Source organism: Protopterus annectens, chromosome 9.part0, assembly GCF_019279795.1.
Source record: "Protopterus annectens isolate FY-2018-M chromosome 9.part0, PAN1.0, whole genome shotgun sequence".
Lineage (NCBI taxonomy): Eukaryota > Metazoa > Chordata > Ceratodontiformes > Protopteridae > Protopterus > Protopterus annectens.
Genome location: NC_056743.1, coordinates 370,273,306 through 370,290,805, shown reverse-complemented (window position 1 = coordinate 370,290,805; position 17,500 = coordinate 370,273,306). Strand labels below are relative to the sequence as shown.

Genomic DNA, 17,500 nt, shown 5'->3' with positions numbered 1-17,500 from the left:
ACTTTCCACCATACCCATAAAAAACACAAGACAAACCAGTAGTTTATCACTTTCGGTCCTTTATTCAGTATATGGAACTTTTTCAGAAAATAAAACAGATTGCAAGCAGTCAAAATAAGTAACAGTTCTTAGAACGGACATTAAATGCATCAACCAATCAAACTGTAGACAGAATTCATATGTAAATATAGTATACGCATGCTGTAAAAAAGCAGTAATGTTCATAATTATAATAGTATTTAACTGAATGTGCAGGTCTCTTTTTCAGCAGTAGTAGTTCTTAACAAAATTGTAGCTTAGTAAGAGCTAAAATGAACAATGTTAGAATTAAAATAAAACATTAGTGGTAGAACAATTTTAAGGCACATTTTAGGTTGCTATGATCATTAAGTCCTGCGTACGATTCGGCATGCAGTTCAATTTGTCACTTTAATTCACTAAAAAGTCTAACAAGCCGTCCATGTCACTTAAGAAATTGTTGATTTGTTCCAAGACAAAGAATTTCACTCCTGTGAAACTGACAACTTGAGCTATGTCTCCCTACGGCATTATTAAATATCTCCTTTGCGAATTGATCAAATTATGTTCTTTAATGCGGCTGGAAAGTTTTTTGGTGGTTCTGCCAACATAAAACTGGGGAGGTGTTGCAAATCATCACATAGACAAAGGAGCTGTTACAGTTATAGCGTTTAGCAAAATACATTTTCTTGTTCACATGTGTGAAGACAAACTCATTTGCTTGTAAAATGTTATTACAGGCCACACAGTGGTTGCACGGAAACATACCTTGTGGTAACAAAATGTCATTGAATTGAAAGACGAGTCAGGTTTGCCAAATCAGCTTCTAAGTGTCTTAGTTTCCTTATGCGGAAAAAAAGGGGACAGTGCCAAGTACTGCCACTAGTTCTTTTTCTCTGTAATAAAATTCCAGTTATTAAACTTGTTTAAAACTGGAAAGGTCCCGAAAAACTGGAATAGGAAAACTGATGTTTTGGTCTTGATTAGCAGATACTGTTGATTGCTTAGAGGAAATGTGGGTTTGGTTTTGATTAATGAAGTTAACTGGCAAGGAGTAAAGTGTTAAGCGTCATTTGGGTTAAAGTATGGGTTTGGTTCTGAGCTGCTGAAGTACTGGTTCTAAAGGCGGTCTGGTCTGTGGTTTTTAAATTAACCCAAGTCTTTTGGGTTTCAAATACCATAATGGGAATGGACCCCATTCATAAGTCAAAGTATGATTAAAGTTTATGAAATTAGTATTGTTTCACACTGATGTCAGCCAAAAGTGCTCTTCCAAGCACCCGCAATGTGCCCAGCAATGACTACTCCTGCAATTCGCATGGTGTTACATGAACTGGTAACCTATATACGATCGTAAATTATTTTTTATAAGACCCGTTGCTCCTACTACTACTGGAACTATCTGGGTATCTTTCTTCCACGTGGCTCTTGTTTCTTCCTGCAGATCCAGGTATTTTATGACTGTGTCTCTCTCTGTACGCAAGACACTGTAGTCACTAGGTGTGGCAAATTCAATAATCAATGCTACTTTTGTCTTCTTTTCTTGGACCACTATATCCGGTTTTCTAGCATCTATCTTTTGAACTGTTGGAACTGGGCGATTCCCATGTGATATAAACATCATTTTCTAGGATTCGTGGCTCATGTTTCCAGTGCTTTTCAGCAACTTCGATACCATAATCTTTGCACAATCTCCAGTGTAACAGTCTCGCCACACAAGTATGCCTTTCAGTATACAGTAGTTCTGCCATTAGTGCATCACAACAATGTGTGTGTGACCATTTCCAATTTGATTTTACAAAATCTACATATGTCTGTTTCTCCCACATGTTCAATGGACTTTGTAAACCAGCATGTATGTAGCCCACTATCTTGGGCTGCCAATATTAACCTTTCATCTCTTGGGTTTGAATTTGCCTCTCCTTAACCATTCCTGCATTCGCTCTTGATCAACATCAGGCTCTTCCAGAAGTTTTCTATACCCGCAACTATATTTATGCTTCTTCCACATTTCTTGCCTTCTCATCTGGTCCTTCACCTTATATTCTTTCGTTTTTTTTGGCACGTTCAGTTGCTGCCTGGTTTTATCTACTTCTGGTTTGATTTCTATTCCCGCACGACGTTGATATGCTTCTGATAAATTAAGCAGAGACATCTTAGATTTCTCCTCAAGTTTCAAAACTTTCACTACATTTGGATCTTGTGAGGTCAGTAAATGTGTGTGGAGTCCCACAACTGCAGATCTATACGTGTAATCAATTTCAGAGGCCCATCCCTTCTTCGAAACAGGGAATATATAATCTTGATATACACTGATTTTTATAAATCATTTAGTAAGCATGAAGCATCCTTCTTGTTTTAATATCCAGTCTAGCCAACACTTTTTGGGGCCAGTCAATCACTCCAAAACTATAAGTTAGGACAGGAAGAGCAAATTGATTTATAGCTTGGATCTTGTTCCTAGATGTCAATTCTGTTTTCAGGATTAAGTCGTCTAAAGTACTCCTTACTGAGTTTTATTCACATTTTTTCATGCTTTATTGCTGATCCTTCATCAGTTCCATAGTATTTATACACTCCCTTTTGCTCAAGTTATTTTATATCACATTCTTGTCCCAAACTGAAGTTTTCCTGGTGTTGCAGTTATCCTTTTTTTAAAGGTCGCTTTTGCACATTTATCATCAAGACCAAATGACATTACAATATCATCTGAAAAAGTTAGACAACCTGCAGCTGTCCTTTGTTCCTCATCTGATGAGCTATACATTTTTAAATCATCAACAAAGAGAAGATGAGAAGTCATTAGACTTTGTTGTTTTCTAGGAGCCAAATTATAGCCATGGCCTAAGCTGTTAAACAGCTTAATGGATTAATGGCAAGGCAGAATAGCAACGATGACAGAGTCATCCTAGAATATCCCCTTTTGAATTTTTATCCCCTGGGATAATAATCTGTACTTTATCATGGCTTAATTGCAAAGTGGTATGCCACTGTTTCATGGTTACTGTAATGTAGTCAGTGTAGGGTGTATCTTATACATTTTAAAGCACTTGTTTATCCATTAAAGGGGATACCATCAAATGCTTTTTTCCAAGTCAATCCGTGCCATACTTAGATTCTTCCCCTTCTTACAGTTCTCCACTATAACTTGGTTTAACAACAAATGATCCTTTGTTCTAGATAACTTTCTTTCATTGCCCTTATGTTCTACTGCCATAATTGAGTTTTCTTCTAAATGACTATAAACTCCATTGGCGTCAATTCCCCATGCATAGTTTATAGGCCATTGGAAGACAAGTTATTAGTCTATAATTTTTAGGGTAGCTTGCAGGTTCACTCTTAAGAGCATTGTTTTTCCTGTTAACCCATGCGGTGTGTGTTCAGGGTACGCATATAAATGGTTCTTACTCATGGCTAAATCCTCGTGCAAATAAGTTAATACTTTAAGTCAAAAGTTAGGTACTGCATCTAGGCCTGGGGGTTTCCAGTTAGAGGCTTTTCTCAACTTTGTTTCAATCTCTCTGGCTGTTACTTCATCCCATTTCATACGCTGTACCTTTAAACTTCTTATTCTTTCTTTTACTTCTTCTATCCATTTAGCATCTTTGTTATGTTCCACAGGATCTTCATGGATACTTCTCCAAAATGTATCCACTTCCTCTTTTTTTGGTCTTTCAATTCCTTTTACCTTACTTCCCAATTGTCTCTAACACTTTTACTGATTTGGTCTGTGCTCTGTAGTTGATTCGGTGTTGCTGTAGGTAGTGTCTGAGAAGGCTCTTGACTAGAATTAGAATTTGAAAGAAAGCCCTTGGAAAGTATAGAGGAAACCTTGTAGATATTGCTTGGAAAACTTCCGTAAAAATGTTCTTTATTAAATACGGAGAATGGTGTCTGTCCTTAAAAAAAGTGAAATAAGTTTGTGTGATTCCTGAACAAAGAAAGCATCCTTGTTAACTTGTCCGGATAAGTGGATAAACTGTCCTTTAATAATGTTCTTTTTCATGAAGTGTGGATGTGAACTGTTGCAATCCAAATAATTATTTTTGAATGTCTCTTTTCGGAAAATGTTAGAGTTCCAGGACAAAGTGCTTTTATGTAATGTGAGGGAAACGTCCAGGAAATTGACAGTAGTATCGCATGCTGCAAACTTAAAGTTCAGAAAAGGAATGCTTTAATACAGTATATGAATAAAGTCAATGAGGTTGTATCTCACCATGCCACACAAAAAAAAAAGACATGAACTATATAACGCTTGTAAAGTCTGGTATTTACAGAACCTGGTAATTGTTGGAGGTTTTTAGCTTCCTATTCTGCCAGGACTGAAGTCGCGAAGGCAGGGGCAAGTATGGACCCCATGGCAACTCCTCGAATCTGTCATTAAAACTAAACAAAATTCCTGTTAGGACCAAAGAAATGAGCGTGCTGGTTGTTTTAATTTTCATTTTATTAAATGCTGTGAATTTATTCAAGTAAGCCTCTAAAAAAACAATACCTTCAGCGTGTGGTATGCTCATGTATAATGCTTCCACAACTAATGCAACAAGCAAGTCATCTGTGGCAAGAGGAGGAGGAGTGTAAAAAATCCAGAAAAGCCCACGAATCTAAGATAGAATAGTGATTTTTGTACAATAAGGTTAAGAATAGAGTCCAGGTATTCCACTATTTTCTCTGTTTTAGTGCACTTAGTGGAAACTACATGATGAAAGGGTGGGTTATAAACAACCGTATGGATTTTTGGAATTCCAAAGGACTTGCCTAAACTAGGTTAAGGTACTAAGAGGAAATTCATTTCTTCATAAGTCAATATTCCTTCTTTGTGTAGTTTTGTAATTGTTTTGTCAATGTTTTAAATGCTTTTAGTGCTGTATTTAAATCAACTTGTTCATAGTATTTACAATTGTGTAAGTCTTGTTCTAAAACTTGCATGTATTGAGAGTGTTCCATAAGAACTGTGCCTGTACCCTTATCCGCTCGCACAACTCACAAGCTTTTGTCTGTTAAGAAGAAAACGGTTTCTGAAAAGCAAGCTCTAAGTTAAACCATTTAATGTCAGATTTTCTTGAGCAGAGTGTGCGGAAATCTCTTTCACAAACTGACTGAAAGGTATGTAAAGAATTGTTGAGAGGTAGAATAGAGAGACATCTTTTCTTAGATAGACCAGGATTAGAGTGTGCAATACCTTTATCCAGGGGATCCTCTAACTAAATTTTAAGAGGAGTTTAACAAACAAAATAGACAGAGGTCCGCAATCAGATCAGAAACCTTCGCTCTCCGAGAGGGAATGTACATGAAGACTTTATTAAGCACTAACATATAGTGTCAACAGAAAAGCTTCTAGATGTCAGATTAAAAACTGAAGAGGGATAAGGATGACAGGAAGAAGATGTGGAGTCTGTCAGGAGTGTTTAAGTGATTTATTTCTTCAGATTGCACCTTCTTGGTCCTATTCATATACATATATGTATGTGTGCGTGTGCGTCACAAAAAACATTGACCAAGGAAATGATACAAACTGCTTAAAAACCTTGGCAAAACATGGAAGATAAATACCATGCGATTAAAAACTGGTGGAAAATTGCTCTATGTAGCTACTAAATAATTGAGACTTGTTTATGTTTAGCACTTTCGTCCCTTCTTTATTAAACGGAACTTCATCAGAAATGTCTCAGTAAATTCAAAGAAGTATTTTTAAATAAAATATTTGTCTGTCAAAATTTCTGAACAGCCAATGAAAAAAGCTTGATGAAAGAAGTGAAAACCATACCATCTAAAAATGGACTTGGGATTAGAAAAACTTAATTAACTTAATACAGACACAATCTATACGTTTCACTTGATAAATATAAAATACTTCTTGACTTCCCAAATCTTATAAAACTTTAACCTTTAGTTGTTGTTGTGTCTTTCGGCTTTTCTCGGTTAGGGGTCGCCACAGCGGAACTCCGGTCCACTTAATGATTGGTAGTTGATTTTTATGTGCCGAGTTACCAGCCCTGACGCACAACCTTCAACGAAGGTACGCCCATTCACGCATGTCTCCACGCAGAAGATGCTCTAGCTGAAAATAGAACCGGAACTTTAACCTTAAGTAAACATTTTATATTTATGCTTTCATTTAAAACAGGGAGCCTGTTTGATCTCAATTTAAATATGCCATTTTAGTTCCATGGTTTCTAAAAAAATATCACATCCCTTTAAACCTATTAATATCAACTTGTTCAAACAGAAAAAAAAATGAAACTTCTTAAAGTTAATACAATTCAAACTATGTTTGGCTAACACGCTGACCAAATATTTAGATTTAAATAGCTTTTACTTGTTCACTTATTCTGGTATGTAACTCTCTAGTACTCTTACCAATATAATAATGTAAACATGTGCTTCAGCTAGCTAGATATATTATATTGGAGCTGCTACAGTTGTAGCCATCTTTAGCTATTACTATAATGTTCAAATATTCAAAACAAAAAGAACTACCATTGCTTATAAAACGACACTGTTTGCATTTACCACAGCTGAATGTACCAACAGGTCGTTTAAACGTTTTGAAAGTTTTTATGTCCCTGTCCAGGTCATTTTCTAATTAACTTTTAATATTCTATGACTTTTTAAAAGACAAATACTAGATGTTCAGTGATAATTTTAGCCAATTCCTGGTTTCCAAGTATGATTTTCCAGTTGGTGGTGAGAAAGTTTCTCACTCGATTGGAATCTACAGTCATTGCAAGTGGCTAAACTCACATTTGCTGGTCCCCTTTATTTTTTGTAATCTTTTTTCTACCTCTTTAGGCAAAATAGGTGGAAATTTGTCTACTCTAGGTTCAGTTACTTCTTGATTTATCTTCTCCAAATCACCAGCCGGGTAGTCTCTGGAAAGAAGTTGTTTAATGAACTTTAACTTAATCTAAAATAATTTCACCTCTAGAGATTAATTGGCTTGTTCTGATGAGATGGCCTCTGTAAAATGTTCAGTTTCATATATTTGGGATGGTAACTATGTATATGTACCCAATTGTTTCTAAAGATCTTTTTCCTATAGATGGCACTATAAAATTTATTTTTGGAAATATCCATTTCAATTTTCACATCAAGGAAACAAACCAGCACCCATCTCACTAACAGTACTATGAAATAATTTGATTAACTTGCCTAAAACTCATCATGTGTTTTACTGCCCTTTCATACAAAAAATAAATCTATATACCGCTTACGTAAGTCTACATACTGAAAGAGTTGCATCTTTATTAACCAATTACTTTCCCATCAGCATAGTACGTTGGTAAATGCAGGTGCCACTTTGGCACCCATAACCACACCTGATATTTGCTGGTAAATGGCTTGATCAAATTCAAATAAATTGTTCTTTAACAATGTCTTGGTTAATAAAATAATTCAACAGTGTATACAAGCAAACACGTAGAAGGACCAGAAAAATAAACTTCAAGCATGTTTATTAAAATGAACCCAGTGCACAGGAACAAGTAAGCACTTTCACAGTTAGCTTCATCAGACCAAAATATTTCACACCCCATAACCAAGTTTTTATACAACAACCTGGCCAATCAAACTGCATGATAAAAATCACATGATTAAAAGCAATGGATTGCACCTTAAACACATACTGAGTACAATATAAATATATTCATAAAATATGAATTTATAACTGAATTTCACCATAAAAGCAAATATACAAATCACAAAATACATTTTATAACAAAAAATAAAAAATATATATGTATAGATGACCAAAAAGGAACCATCATCATCAATGCTATTACAGTAATTACACAAACCACATGGCCTACTGCAAAAATCCTTATTAACCATGGGCATGACAGTATCCTATCTACACAAAATTCTTTTCAAATTCATTTTATTTTTAAATAAAAATGTAGGTGTCTCCTATAATTCCTCTAATTACTGTATCTGTAGTGAGAATGTCCCAGTGCTTCCTGACTAAGTCCATGATGGAATTAATGTCAGTGGTACAGTACACCGGTACCCTTACCTTACAAACAAGCTTATTGTTATTGTAACATTGATGATAGTGGTTCCTTTATTCACCTGGATACGGGTTGTAAGTACGTGTTTAAGGCGACTGCTAACTGCCTTATCAACACGTGGTTTACTTCTCTAATTGGGTAGTGTGTGCCTCCTATTATGTGGGTAAAACTGATAGAATGTTTAAAGATAGGATTAGGGAACATCTCCACAATATAGGGACAGGTTCTAGCAACAATGCACTATCGAAGCATGTTATGCAAGGAGTCAGTCATGCCTTTCGATTTTTGGTCACTGACTGTACATTTCCTAGTATATGAGAAGGTGGCATTAGGAACTGCACCGAGAGTGAAGAAGGGAAATGGATCATTCGACTTGGGGCAGATGAGGGGAAAGGCTTAAATTAAAAGCCTCCCTTAGACCTGTATTGACATCTAGGCATTTAAAAGTGCAATGACTTTTTAATTGAATGTTTCATGATTATATATACAGATATATATATATATATATATATACAGATATATATATATATATATATATACACACACATATACACATACATATATATATATATATATATATATATATATATATATATACACACACACACACACACATTTTATTTTTTTTTATTTTGTTACAATTTTATGGTGAAATTTAGTTATAAATTCATATTTTATATTGTACTCATGTGCTTAAGATACAACCCAATGCTTTTCATCATGTGATTTTCATCATGCAGTTTAATTGGCCAGGTTATTGTATTTAAACTTGGTGGGGTGTGCAATATTTTGGTCTGAAGAAGCTAACTGTGAAAGTGGTTACATGTACCTGCGCATGGAGTTAGTTTTAATAAATGTGCTTGAAGTTTAATTTTATGGCCCTTCTACACGTTTGTTTCATTGTGTGCACTGTTGAATTACTTTAAGCTTCTTCTCATTCAACGAGACATTTATCCTTTGGAGTGTTTGGTTTTGCTTTATTCTCCATAATATCTTGGTTAATGTTTGCATGACATTAAATCAGTACGTTGTCCATTTCACAAATGTTTTCCCAAGTACAATCTAATAAATTGAACACCTGGATGGTGGTGCATAATGTGGCAACATCTATGGCAGCCATAAAAGTTTCATTGCCCTCAAATTTGTATAGTCTCAAACTGTTTAAAAAAATCCCCAGAGTCTTTTAAATAAAAAAACACTGTTGTGCCAAGGGATTTAAAAGTCCATCTTAGTAACTTGAAATAGTAAGTTTTGTGCATAGAGCTGGAGATGATCGGTCTAAATGGAGGAGTCACATTGTTCTTATGGATCCTGGGAATCCCAAAGATTCTACCAAGTCCTGGCTGTTCAACTGTAAGGAAACCAAAAATATGAATCTGCAGATACCTTTGGTTGAATAATTCAATAAGAACTGTCAACTTTGTTGTAGCCTCCACACGTCTTACTGACTTTATGGTAAGTCTCATCACTCAACAGTTTAACCATTTCATCTCTATACTTACAGGTATCCGTAACAACCACCCTATACCCCCTTATTTGCTTTCATAAAGCATCCATTTTTCACTTGAATGAGCCCTTTTAAAGCTTTGCGTTCTGCTGCCTTTACATTATAAATTTGATTCCAAGATTTGTGATGACATAGTTGATCAAACTCACTTTCTTTCATGGGCATGGAGGGGGGGGGGGGTTTAAAAGCGTTTTTTTTTTTTTTTTTTTTTTTTTTTAATTAATAGGATTACTGTTAGACAAAGTGGTAATATCATGTAAAATGAACTTAAAATTCAATTTCCGTAAAAACAACTTAAAATCTGCAACAAGTTCAGTGTAGTTACGTCTATTATTAGGGAAGACGAAAAAAGAAAACTTTAGAAAGTACATTAAATTATTCTTCATTAAAATGATATCCAGTTAAATTGAACATTGGACAATCAGTGTTTATCTTCCTCTCCCCCAACCACGTCCAATCTTCCTCCCTCTGGTGGCCTTGTTGTTCACTTTAGGGGACCTGCCAGATGGGTTACTTGAAAAAAATTAATAAACTGGATTCTGTGTGCTGGTAGGTGCTGCATTGCTAGCTCCATTGGAAATGTAGATAACACTTAGTGTTGTTTCCTAACCCAAGGTCACTAGAATAACTACTAGTGATATATTGTTCGCCATTTCTGGAGGAAACAGAAGTAATATTACTGTTCTTGTTATTGGCCGATGGCAGAACAATACCACGATGGAACATAGTAGTGCCTGTCAAAACTTCACCAGATCAAATGAGGTAAGCTTTGGTCAACTGGTAGGAATTTGCATCACAAAATTAGTTTAACTTTTTCTTCCTACAAAAGGTGGCAACATGCCAATTTTAATAGCAATACCTTAAAGAAGTGTAAGGAACTGCTCAAAGCAGGAATGCATAATGATGCGATCATTTAATATTTCAATATCTGTCCGCATACCCTGTAACTTCACCACATGACGTTTGATTAAACATTTTTATGCCTCCAGTCCAGGGTTATTGAACAAATTGACAATCTCTATAATTGCCATCATTGTAAGGAATACCATCTGGAAATTTTGAAACTGAAATGGTTATTTCCAAAAATACATTTTATAGTGCCATCTATAGGAAAAAGACCTTTAGAAACTTATGTAAATTTCGCAGAAACCCTTCCAAACATATAAAATGGAACATTTACAGAGGCCAGCACTCATCACAGCAAGCCAGTTAGTCTCTAGAGATGAAGTGTTTTTTTTTTTTTTTTTTTTAAGAAATGGATAAGTTCATTAACCAACTTCTTTCCATAGAGTACCCTGCTAGTGATTTGGAGAAGATTAATCAAATAATAACTGTAACCGAACAGAGTTGACAAATTTCCGCCTAAAACAGCATGTGTAAAGACTAAAGAAAAGGTATGTGGCCGAGCTAGGTATGGAAATAAGGTATACAAGGAAAAACGGTGGTGGAATGCAGAACTCCAGACAGTCAAAAGAAAGGAGGAGTGCAGGAAGAAGCGCAAGATAGAAAAGACTGAACAGGCTAGGAAGGACTACTGGTTGGCCAACAAAGAAGCTAAGAAAGAAGTTGCAATTGCAAATAATAGGGCCATCAGAGGAACTCTACCAACGTCTGGAAAGTGATTCAGTAAGCCGTACAAAGCAACTATATCAGGTTGCAAGGCAGGGACAGAAAGATAAAGATAGTCTGACACTCTTCAAAAGGGATGCCAGCAACAATCTGCTCACCAGTCCACAGGACATCTAAGGCAGATGGAAGGAGTATTTCTAGCAGCTTCTTAATGAAGAAGCCCCCACAGAAGCTGTACTGCCCCAGAAACAGCCTACTATGAGAGAAAAAAAGAGCCCATCCTAAAAAACAGAACAGCACCAAGGAAAATAAAGTCAGGGAAAGCAGCAGGCTCAGATGAGGTCACAACAGATATGATAAAGACGCTGGGTGAGATGAGGGAGAAATGGCTCATGAGAGAGCTAATGGCAGTGTGGAGAGAAAGGCTTACCCCAGATGACTGGAGAATTAGCATACTCAAGCCAGCGTACAAGACCAAAGGGGACATCCACATCTGTAGGCAGTACAGAGGCATCAAACTCCTAGCACACTGCATGAAAGTTCTGGAGAGGGTGAATGATAAATGGATACACAAGAAGAATGTAAGATGGGAAATGAGTTTGGATTCTGATCAGGATACAGCGCAACTGACTCAATGTTTGCAATGAGACTGATACTTGAGAAGAAGCTAGAGATGAGGAGAGACAGTCCAACTGGGCATTCCTAGACTTGCAGAAAGCATATAACAAGGTCTCAAGAAAGCTGATCTGGGCAGTAATGCAGTGGTTTGACGTCCCAGAAACATTGGTAGAATTAGTGCAGGCTATGTACAAGGACCCAGTGGCTCAAGTACAAACAGTGTTTCACCTCACAGAGGGGTTCCCACAGGGAGAAGGTGTACCCCAGGGTTCAGCTCTGAGCCCACTGCTGTTCATACTGGTGATGGACTACATTAGCATACAGGTCAGAGGGGACAGATCAACAAAGTGGCTGTATGCAGATGATGCGGCATTACTGGCTGACTGTGAGCTACAACTTCAGCAAAGGATAGGAGAATGGAATGCAAAACTGAAAGCACATGGGATGAAACTAAGCACAGAAAAAGACAGTGGTAATGGCAGCAAATTGGAGAAATCAGAAGAAGCTGAGAATAGAGAGAGAAGGGAAGACAGTGGAACAGGTAAACAGCTTTAAGTATCTGGGAGTGGTGGTTGAGGAGAAGGGGTCAAAGCTAGAATAAGAGGGACTGCAGCAAACTGGCATTGAGTGTCAGGTGTAGTCTATGACAGAATAATGCCAAAGAAGCTGGAAAGTAAGGTGAACAAGACAGTGGTGTGACCAGTACTACTGCGTGTTACAGAAATCAGGGCAGTAAAAGATAGAACAGTTGAAGAAGCTAGAGGTGATGGAAATGAAGCGTCTGAGAAGGGTGGTAGGATGCACACTGTGGGACAGACAGAAAAATGAGGACGTAACAGCAGAAGCCAAAGTAGCTCCAATTTCAGAGAAGATCAAACAGAACAGATTACGGTGGTTTGGACATGTGCAGAAAAGCAGAAGACAATCTGGTGAGGAAAATTTGGGACAAAAAGGAAGAAGGTAAGCGGAAGCGAGGATGCCCAGCATTGAGGTGGCTGGATTGTGTGAAAGAAGATCTGCGACAGTCAGGCATGAGTATTAAAGACATTTTTAATCTTATTCCCTATAAAATTGGGCTTGAGTGGTTTGAGGAAGCTTTAATAAAAATAGTGGAGAGCTCACTTTGATCAACACAGATTATATGTTGAATTAATGGAATTGGTCCTGGACAACAACAACTTATATTTTGAAGGAGGAACATTTTTTAAACAAACAAGAGTGTTGCAATGGTGGCCTGTTATGCCCCCACATATGCCAATATTGTCTTGTCCATACAGGAGGAAAAACATATTTTTAAATCAGTTTTTGCAGACAAGTCTAATTTATACACAAGATATTTTGATGATACAAGCATCCTTTGAACAGGCTCAGCAGGTGAATTGGATGATTTTTTGTAATATATTAATAAAACTAATGATTTTTTTTTTAATTTATCCATAATACACAGAGGAATAGCAAATTACTTGGATGTCACCATTTACAAGGTGAATGAGACAGGGGAGTTTAAATCTACAGTTTTTAGGAAACATACTTTTTCCAATTCATATTTATTTTTTTAGAAGTGCACAAGTTTCAAACATTGGTGGAAATAAAGTGTTTAATCATAAGGAAAGTAGGGACAAAAATTTTAAAAGCTCCTACACAATAAATTTTAATACTGACGCGCACGTCATTAGGAAGCTTATTATGAAGAACTGGTCCATGTTTGCTTCTTAATCAGATTTAGAAAGAATTTTTAAGGACCCTATGAAATTTGTATATAAAAAGGGAAAGAATATTAAGGAGCTATTGGTAAACAGTACTATTCCGGAGAGGGAAAAAAAAAAAATGTACTTACAAATGTGGAGCCTGAAATCAATCAATGTCCCTATATTTTGAACACCAAGGCAGTACATGTGGCAGCTAAGGATAGGTATACTGAGGCTATGACTTATTTTAATTACAAGAGTATGGGGTGATTAATTTAGCCCTATATAAAAAATGTGACGCATTCTACATTGGGAAAACCACACGTAAATAAAAAATAGAATATATTAACACATAAATGAAATTAATAATGACACAAAAATGCACTTTATAAGCCCATTTTTAGGTTATACTAAAGAGTTGTTTAGTTTTTTGTTTTGGTGGTGATTAAACAAGATCTATGGAGGGACCATGGGAGACGAAAATAGAATATCAAGAACTTTATTAGCAGATGGTACTTGGAAGCTAATAAAGCACCAGGGTTAAATGGAAATGTCTCTATGGCTCACATTTTAAAATTAATATCTGCTAGGTTATAAAAACATATAATTTGCTTATGGTGTTTTAGGTATCATTGTGCATTTTAAATGGATTATTGTATTTTAAAATGTTGTTTTACTGGATACATTTTTAAGGTTTCTTTTACCCTTTGTTTCATACAGACATTTCATTCTCCGCTAGATGTCATTGTTTAGTCTTCATCAACTTTTATATATTTTTTATTTGCATGTATTGTTTTTTGACATGCATACTTACAGTTTATAGCTCTCAAGGGGTTTTAATAGACATTTATTTTAAGGTATTGTAAAGTATTTAGGTATTGAGGGTTTTCATTGGTTAATTACTTATGGTCAAATGCTGTAGATTTAGTATTTAAGTAGAGCAGTATTTTAGTGCGTTTATCTGATGAAGTCCTTTGACCAGGATAAAAAGCAGTGACTAAGTTAAGCGTTAATGAAGTGTTTACATTTTATTTTGAAGCAGTCGTTAAGTTTATTCCATTTATTTGGAAAACCGGTCCTTCTGGTGCTTCTTTCTGTGTGTTTTGGAAGTTCATATATTGCGCTTGTGCTTTCCTCCTTTTTTTGTTCCTGGTATCACTGAGTCGCATGGTTTGCGAGTCGCATGGTTTTAGCTCCTTTCATTGAACTTTTTTTTTTAACAGCCGTTTAGAAATACTGCTTTGATTTTACTGAGAAATTTCTGATGAAGTTCCACTGAATAAAGAAGGGACGAAAACACTAAACAAGTCTTTTTTTATTTAGTAACTACAAAGAGCTATTTTCCTGTTTTTATCCTGTGGTATCTATCTTCCGTGTTTTGCCAAAGCTTTTTTAAGCAATATACAGACAGATTAGGTACATGTGTGTGTGTCTGTGTATGGATATATATATATATATATATATATATATATATATATATATATATATATATATATATATATATAGAGAGAGAGAGAGAGAGATATATATATATATATATATATATATATATATATATAGATATAAAGATATATATATATATATATATATATATATATAGATATATATATATATATATATATATATATATATATATATAAAGATAGATATATATATAAAGAGATATAGATATATAGATATAGATATATAGATATAGATATATATATATATAGAGAGATATAGATATATATATATATATAGAGATATAGATATATATATATATATATCACACACACACACACACACACACACACACACACACACACACATCTTTAGTTTTATATACACAAGGTGAGTCTTCTAAATCAACCTATTGGTTAAAAGGAGAGCAAGGTAATAAAAATGAAAATATTAGTATTAATTGTGCTTCAAAGTGGCTTAGCTGACCACTGGACAAATTTCTCGACATTGGTTAGTGTAATTACTGCAGGTTCACTTTCATGACTAGCTTTTGAGCAGTGGTGAATTTTTTTTTTTTTACCACCTTACTCTACTTTTACCTACAGGTTGATTTAAAAGATTGATCTTCTATATACGACATTAAAGATTTTTATTGGCGGTTTTATTTGCATTGTTTGCTTTAGCTATATTTACTTTTGCTGTTTTACATTTCTGATGAAGTTCTTGACATTGAATAAAGAACAAAGAACAAAAGCGCTCAACATCTGTTCGGCTTGTTCTGCCACAGCTAAATGAAATCTTTCTTTATATCACACAAATATATATATATATATATATATATATATATATATATATATATATATATATATATACACACATACACACATATACACATACATACATACATATACATACCACACATATATATATATATATATATATATATATATATATATATATATATATTCATAGGTTCATACTAGGCTATCTGCCCGAGGGCATTTACAAGCCTAGCCCATAGTTTTGTGGCTTACGCCACCCCTTTAGAATGGGAACTATACCCATTATTTTGCTGTGCCTCTGTCGAGCAGTGACACTGAGGTAATCCCTGGGGTATATCTGCGATCTCCCATCCATTGGTCAAGATTTCTCTTGAACAAGGCCAGCGAGGTGCTCTGCCTCACATGTACCGGGATTTTGTTCCACAGCATAGGGAGTCTTTGGGTGATGAATCTATCCCTCCAGCACGTCCTATTGATAGCCGTGTCGAGGTTTAAGTCTCCGCCCTTGTGGCTCTGATGGATCTAGATTTTTGAGGTGAAGCATATTCATCAAATCTGGGTTTGACATGGCCTTGTATGTTAGGCAAAGGTCACCTCTGAGCAAGCGGTGGCGACTGAATAGAGCTGGAGTTCTTTCAGTCGGGCAGCATAGGACAGATTTTTGAGACCTTTTATCCTTTTGGTGAGGAACTTTTGTGGCCTCTCCAGCTGCTGCAAGTGTCGGGTCAGATACATTCCGAATGGGGCATTGTACTCAATCATTGGTCTGATGAGTGATGAGTAAAGGGAGACAATGACCTCCCTTGATCTAGATGAGAATCCCTTCATGATAAGGTGGGCAATGTAGAAGGTCTTCCCAACTACTTTAGCTACATGGGTGTCGAATGACAGACTATCAACCTGGGTCCCCAGGTCCCTGATAACTTCTTCTGTGCTCAGTGGATTGCCACCTATTTGGTAGCTAGGGGTAACCTTGCTTTTCCCGAAGGGTATGACTATGCATTTTTTGGCATTTAACTTTAGGCCGTGGCTCTGGCACCAGTTATCCGTTTCTGTGAGACCCTTCTGAAGGATATCTGTGTCAGATGTGTTTTCTACTATGGCCCAGTTTGCAGTCATCTGCAAACTTTGTCAGCCATAACCCTCCTGTGTTTGCTTGTACTTGGAAAAGTAGATGCCAAACAAGAGTGGGCCCAGGACTGAGCCCTGTGGGACACCACTTGTGACAGGCTTTGAGTCTGACATGGCGCCAGCAACTCTGACCCTGTGGGTTCTGTCACTCAGCCAGTTTGCAACCCATCTTGTGATGTATGGGTTAACATTTAAGCTGATGAGTTTTTCAATGATACCGAGTGGGGTATTGTATCGAAGGCCTTAGTCAGATCGAGGTAGGCTGTATGGACTGCCTTTCCCTCATCAATGGCTTTGGTGACTGTTTCGAAAAAGTCAACCAAGTTTAAAAGGCATGATCTGCCTTTGACAAAGCCAAACTGGGTTGGATCCAAAGTCTGCAAATTCCCTATGTCTTTATTTATGAGGTCCATTATGATCCTCTCCATGGCTTTGCAGATAAGGCTTGTCAAGCTAATGGGCGGTAATTTCCAGGGTCTGTGGAGGCACCGCCTTTGTGAAGTGGGACCACAGTTGCAGTGCGCCACTCCTGGAGTGCGTATCCAGAGGCAAGACTTTGATTAAACAGTTGTCCTAGCTGTGGGTTTAATTCCTCATTGAGTTCGTGGAGCACACAGCCGGGGACACCATCAGGTCCCATGGATGCTGTGTTTTTGCTTTGGAGAGCAGTTCTCACTTGGGCTGGACATGTTTGGGGGCTGCACTCGTTTGGTATAGATATCTCTCCTTTTGGGGGGGAGA

General features: G+C 36.4%; 1 protein-coding gene across 3 annotated transcripts in view; it reads right to left on the bottom strand.

The window, feature by feature from the left end:
* The window catches only part of POLR3D (RNA polymerase III subunit D), a 536,125-nt gene that overhangs the window by 461,972 nt on the left and 56,653 nt on the right, over positions 1 to 17,500 (bottom strand). The gene's annotated exons all lie outside the window — the stretch shown is intronic.